Below are 6,988 nucleotides of genomic sequence, written 5' to 3'. Positions count from 1 at the left end.
ATAGTTGTCATGAACCCTTAGTATTGCAATCATAACCCGTTCCGTTTTTGAAAGTCTACTTATGGTGTTTTGTCTTAATGTGCATTATTTAATATGTATATCACTGTGCCTGTTATATTCTCATGGCATTAAAAATAGCAGCGGGGTTCAGCAATAAGTTTGGACTAAGTTCGTTGTAAAATCTCATAAAAAGATTTGTTACATGCAATGTTTTCAGACAAACGAACTGCAGAACCACACTGCTATTTTATTGCAAGGATAATATAACAAAGTATTGCAATAATTTAAATAAAGTTAAGGTAGTGAGCCAGTATTTTCTATTACTTTACATATATGAATACTATTTTATACTAAACTGTTATTCTTAATGTACATTATTCCACGTATATTCATATCACTGTACCTTGTGTTATATTATCCAGGCATTATAATAAGAGAAGTTGGGTTCTGGAGTATGTTTGGAAAATACTCGTTGAAAAATACATGTGGAAATATAAATAGGACATATATTTAGCTATGCAAATGTGCTCTTTACTCCTCTCACTCACATCAAAAAACACAAATGATATATTCATCTAAATCTATCAACATCATGGAAAGAACATGATGAAACAGTTATGCCGAATTAGGTAAATAAATGCGTTAACAGCATTCATTATTTTAATCTCTAAGGCTACGTTCACACAGTCAACCGCATTTACTTACAGGTCTGTAAGTCTTGAAATCCCCTGTTCATACAACATCTTACACTAGCGGCTTGAATACTGTCTGTATGAACGAACAATTGAAGTCACAACCGTATTCTAACAGCTGTAATCAAAGTGACAGTGACAGAAGTAAATATTAAAGATGGCGACGTCCATAACACCGGCATGTCTTTTCACAATTGACTCCGTGCTATTAAATAAACAAGTCCAAATGAGAAGCAAGTTCGTCCATCAGATCATAACAACCGACAGTGGCTTTGAATTCTCTTTAACCGCGTGCAGAGCACAGCTTTTTTGTCGCGCGGCTCGTGCCCTGAGCAGCCGGTGGAAAACAGCGGTTGAACATTCGGATGACACACAGCTCATATCTCCGTCTCTGTGAATTAAGGAAACCCCACATGAAACACACAAGACACGCTCATGTACAGTGCACCGCGACTCTCACATTATATGACGTTACTAACAACTAGTTGTCCAGTATGGTTGCATTCACACAGCACAGGTTTGCAGAGAATACGGTTGTGAGTCCTGAAAGTTTGCGGGTGTCAGTTCGGTTAAAGAATGCGGTTGTCACACTAGTAAATAACCGTTCTGTGTGTAAACGCAACTGTATTAAGCACTCAAAACAGGTCTGACAACCATATTCTGCTTCTGTGTGAACTTGGCCCAATAGCTGAAGGTTCGGACAGGAGACAAGTATAACAACAGCGCCGCCAACTGTACAGGAGTGAAATAGATTTTCATTTCATGTTTTTACGGACTCTGTATGAATAGACCTTCTGTCAGAAGTTCGTCTCGCAAAATCATCACGGATTTGGTGTGAGCATGCCTTAAGCCTTACTACCCCCTCTAGATTTCTGGGCTGATATCAATGGCTTATATACTTTGCTGAACTGATCTGGAACTTGACACTGTTCTGTTAATGTTCATTATAGGAATGGATCCACTTTGTGACTAAGATGTTGCCTACATAAAGCACATCTTATTTTATTTTGTGTGTTTTGATTGAAATGTTCTGCAAAAAGTAAAATAAAGCTGAGACCATGGGAATGCTAGAGAAAAAAAGAAACATGAAATTTAGCATAACTTCATAATATAATTAAAATACTGGCGGCCAAAAGTTTGGAATACTGTACAGATTTTGCTTTTTTGGGATCAGCTAGACTGTATGGTGTGTGAGAAGTGCCCGACAAGACAGCCACATCTATGGCAAGTGCTACAGGAAGCGTGGGGTGAAATGTCACCTGAGTATCTGGACAAAGTTATTAATGTCCTGACTATACATTGTGATCAGTTGAAAGCCACTTTGGTGAATAAAAGTACCAATTTCTTTCCATAAGAGCAGAATCTGTACATTATTCCAAACGTTTGGCCACCAGTGTTTACTGAAATATTGGATTGTGTCAACATCAACATATAAAATACCTAACTTTTAACTCATTACAAAAAAATCTATAAAAATAAACATTAGTAAGTTATAGCACTTGTAACATTTAATGTCTCTCAGAAGATTAGTCTTGTGTAATCCTCAAATGGGCCCTTGAAAGATTCAAATATTTTGCATTATTGCCCCATTATTCATCTAATAACAAAGACTGCATGCAACCAGATTTCAATTTTGCAATACTTGACTACAACCCCAGCTGTAGTCCAATTCTGGCCACTTTTGGGCACATTTCTCAACTTGTATTTGAGTTTGTGTAACAAAATATTTTTAAGGAACAAAATACACAGGAGAGCAAAAACAGAAAAAGAGGTTTCATGGGTTATAATATTTAAAAACAGGCAAAAATCTTTGTATTTGAGACAAGAAGCACATTTGTAAAAGATGTAACTGAACAGCATGTGGTCAATGTATTACTAGTATTCAAAATAGATAAATTAGCTGTAATTGTTAACTATTCATATAAATTAGTAGTAGTATTACATTTAATTTATTTGCTTAGTAAGAGGCTAAATCCATTTCAATAAACAGATGGAGCAGAGTTAACTTCAGCAGAGTTTGAAATGTAACATTGACCTGAAAACATCATGGTTACTTGTGTAACCTCCATTCCCTGATGGAGGGAATGAGACGTTGTGTCGATGTAGTGACACTAGGGGTCACTCTTGGGAGCCAGAGACACCTCTGGTCTTTGATAAAAGGCCAATGAAAATTGGCGAGTGGTATTTGCATGCCACTCCCCCGGACATACGGGTATAAAAGGAGCTGGTATGCAACCACTCATTCAGGTTTTATGCTGAGGAGCCGATATAAGGTCCGGCTATTTCAAAAAGCTCTGTGTGCGATCCAAATAGATGTGTAAAGCGCGCGCTGGACACAGCGATGACAGGGCTGGGTCTGCCTCCTCATGGGGCAGAGCTTGCAGGTTCACCACCTGGTCCCTAAAAGGGGTGGTGGGAACCTTGGGCACATAGCCCGGTCGGGGTCTCAGGATCACATGAGAGTAACCCGGACCGAACTCCAGGCACGTTTCGCTGACAGAGAATGCTTGCAGGTCACCGACCCTCTTGATGGAAGTGAGCGCAGTCAGGAGGGCAGTCTTCAAGGATAATGCCTTAAGCTCGGCTGACTGCAAAGGCTCAAAGGGGGCTCTCTGTAGACCCTGAAGAACTACAGAGAGGTCCCATGAGGGAATGAGGCACGGACTAGAGGGATTCAGCCTCCTGGCGCCTCTTAGGAACCTGATGATCAGGTCGTGCTTCCCTAAGGACTTACCGTCGACTGCGTCGTGGTGTGCAGCTATAGCGGCAACGTACACCTTCAAGGTGGAAGGGGACAGCCTCCCTTCCAACCTCTTCTGCAGGAAGGAAAGCACTGATCCGACTGCGCATCTCTGGGGGTCTTCGTGTCGGGAAGAACACCACTTAGCGAACAGACGGCACTTAAAGGCATACAGGCGCCTCGTAGAGGGGGCCCTAGCCTGAATGATCGTGTCTACCACCGCAGGTGCCAGAGGGTGCCCATCCGTGGCGCTATGCCCATCTCGGGACTCAAGTCTGGAGCCAGTGCTGAAGCGGCCTTATATGCATCAACCCGAGCGGGGTGGCCACCGCCGAGGACACCATATGCCCCAGGAGCCTCTGAAAAATTTTCAGTGGAACTGCTGTTTTCTGTTTGAACGCCTTCAAACAGCCCAGCACCGACTGGACGCACTTGTTCGTAGGACGCGCCGTCAAGGAGACCGAGTCCAACTCCAAACCTAGAAAAGAGATGCTCTGAACCGGGAGGAGCTTGCTCTTTTCCCAGTTGACCCAAAGCCCTAGTTGGCTGAGGTGTGAGAGCACCAGGTCCCAGTGTGCGCACAACATGAGCTAGGGATTAGCCAGTCGTCGAGATAATTGAGAATGCGAATGCCCACCTCCCTTAAAGGGGCAAGGGCAGCCTCTGCGACCTTCATAAAGATGTGAGGAGACAGGGACAGGCCGAAAGGGAGGACTTTGTACTGATACGTACTGATATTGCCTTGAATGCAAACCGCAGGAAGGGTCTGTGTCGAGGAAGATTGAGACGTGGAAGTACGCATCCTTCAGGTCTACTGCCGCGAACCAATCTTGATGCCGGATGCTCGCCAGAATGTGTTTTTGCGTCAGCATCTTGAACGGGAGTCTGTGTAAAGCCCAGTTCAGTACTCTCAGGTCCAAGATTGGCCGCGACCCACTGCCTTTTTTCGGTACGATGAAGTTGGGGCTGTAAACCCCTTTCTTCATCTCGGCTGGAGGGACAGGTTCTATCGCGCCCTTCCGTAGGAGGGTAGCGATCTCCGCGCGCAAGGTGGCAGTGTTTTCGCTCTTGACCAAGGTGAAGTGAATACCGCTGAACCTGGGCGGGCGCCTGGTGAACTGAATCGCGTAGCCGAGTTGGACGGTCCGGATCAGCCATCGTGACGGATTGGAAAGCGTGAGCCACACGTCCAAGTTCCGCGCAAGGGGGACCAAGGGGACAATGTCGTCAGACGTACTGGCAGGTGGGGCCTCGCGGTGGAGTGGAGCTCGAGGTGCCACACCACGTCGTGGCTGTGCTGAGTCTAGGGACATCGAAGCACTTACCTGGCTCCTTGTGACCACCCCCGGAACAGCCTGGGACGGGGGAGGAAGAGGCCTGTCCTCATAACCCGTGGAAGACTGTCACTTCGGGGGTGGCTGTGTGCCACAGCTGGGCGCTTAGGGGCGGAAAGGCCACCACTGGAGCACCAATCCTGCAAGAAAAAAACCCGTGGACGGTAGTCGTGGTGACGACCGTACACACCGGGTATGTGACCCAGGGAGGAAGATAGCCGCTCTTTTGCTGAACTGTTGGGTACCGCAGCCACTTGGGCATGCGCCGAAATCAAACAAAAAGGCAACAAAAGATTTTCCACCCAAAATGGGGGCAGCAAGGAGCCGTGTCTTGTTGGCCTCGCCCATCTTGACCAGGTTGAGCCAAAGGTGGCACTCCTGGACCACTAGTGTGGCCATCGTCCGCCCAAGAGACTGCGCCATGACCTTCGTCGCTCGGAGAGCGAGGTCGGACGCCGAGCGCAGTTCCTGCATCAAATCTGGGGCGGAACTACCCTCGTGCAGTTCTTTCAACGCCTTGGCTTGGTGGACCTGCAGGAGAGCCATGGTGTGCAGGGCAGAGGTGGCTTGTCCAGCAGCGCTGTAGGCTTTAGCCGTCAGGGATGACGTGAGCCTACAGGGCTTGGACAGGAGCTTAGGGGCGTCCGCGCTCTGCAGGCATAGGTGCACCGTGAGCGCCTTATCCACCGGGGGAATCGCCGTATAGCCCCTGGCCGCCCCGCCATCGAGGGTAGTGAGAGCGGGGAACTGCGGAATCGGGGCCGGGCAGTAAAAGGTGCCTCCCACGACTTTGTCAGCTCCTCGTGCACTTCCGAGAAGAATGGCACTGGAGCAGGGGCGTGACTACTTTGAGCGGCGCCGTGAGCCCAGGAACCAATCATCAAGCTGCAAGGTTTCAGGAGAGAGCGGAGGGTTCCACTCTAACCCGTCACTCGCGGCCGCCCGGGAAAGCATGTCCGTCATTTCGGCATCGGCTTGTGACTGGGCAATTGTCCCCGAAGGGGGAAGCCCAGCTGAGGCTTCTGCGTCTGACTGGACAAGCCCGCTCTCCGATGCTGCGCTCGATATCTCATCATCTTCGCGGGCTCTGAACAAGAAGCCAGACTCACCATGAGCCAGCGAGCTCATCCGGAAGCCCGATTGGGGCAGACGAGCGTGCTGGGGAATGGGAGGTCCGCGGGGGATACCCGGTGGAGATGATCCCATTGGGGTCCCCAAATCGCCCCCAGTGCTAGCCGCGCTGGCCTTATACCCGTAGGTAGAAGGACCGAGGCGGGGAGCCGCTGGGGTGGCTTTCTTTCTTACAAAAGCAAGCCGCGACCGCAACGTTGCCATGGTCATGTTCTCGCAGTGAGAACATGAACCATCCACAAACGCTGCCTCCGTGTGGGTCGCGCCCAGACACGAAAGACAGCGATCATGACCATCCGAAGTTGAGAGATAACAACCGCAACCAGGAATAACACACAATCGGAAAGGCATCTTTAGAAAGGCGCATCTTTAAAAAGACGTTCCATGTGTGCCGCTCTTTTAGAGAAATATATACTCTTTTAGAGGAGGAATAGCTCTTTCAGAAAATATACTCTCTTGTTTTTCTGCCGAAGCGCCCAGGGCACGTTCTCTGCAGTGCACCAGTGCAGAGGAGGGAGAAGCCACTGAAATGCGCTGTCAGATTCAGCAGAGGTGAATGAACAGTAGTATTCAGCTCAATGAGCATGACCGTTCTGCTCCGAAGAGAAAATCTGAATGAGTGGTTGCATACCAGCTCCTATTATACCCTTATGTCCGGGGGAGTGGCATGCAAATACCACTCGCCAATTTTCATTGGCCTTTTATCAAAGACCAGAGGTGTCTCGGGCTCCCAAGAGCGACCCTTAGTGTCACTACATCGACACAATGTCGAGTGAGTGACAGATAGGGAACAAAAAATCCCACTGGTGGACATGTCCAAATTAATTCATAAGTCATACTGTGAGAGCATCAATACCAACATTCATAGATCAATTCATAGATTCAGCAAACTGAGCTGGTTGTGACGCCATCACAACAATATTCCATAGTCAATATGGCCAGTTTATACCAGTCAATTCAGACCAGCTTCCAAGGTTGTCAAAATCACAGTGACTGACTAGTTCCCTTACAACTCAGTACACTTGACTTTGCATGCTAATACATATGTGGAGTTGTCCTTCCACACGACCTAGTTGAAACCTCTCTACAAT

The sequence above is a fragment of the Myxocyprinus asiaticus genome, chromosome 18 (genome assembly GCF_019703515.2).
Source record: "Myxocyprinus asiaticus isolate MX2 ecotype Aquarium Trade chromosome 18, UBuf_Myxa_2, whole genome shotgun sequence".
Taxonomy (NCBI): domain Eukaryota; kingdom Metazoa; phylum Chordata; class Actinopteri; order Cypriniformes; family Catostomidae; genus Myxocyprinus; species Myxocyprinus asiaticus.
Note: the sequence above shows the minus strand (reverse complement) of the source record.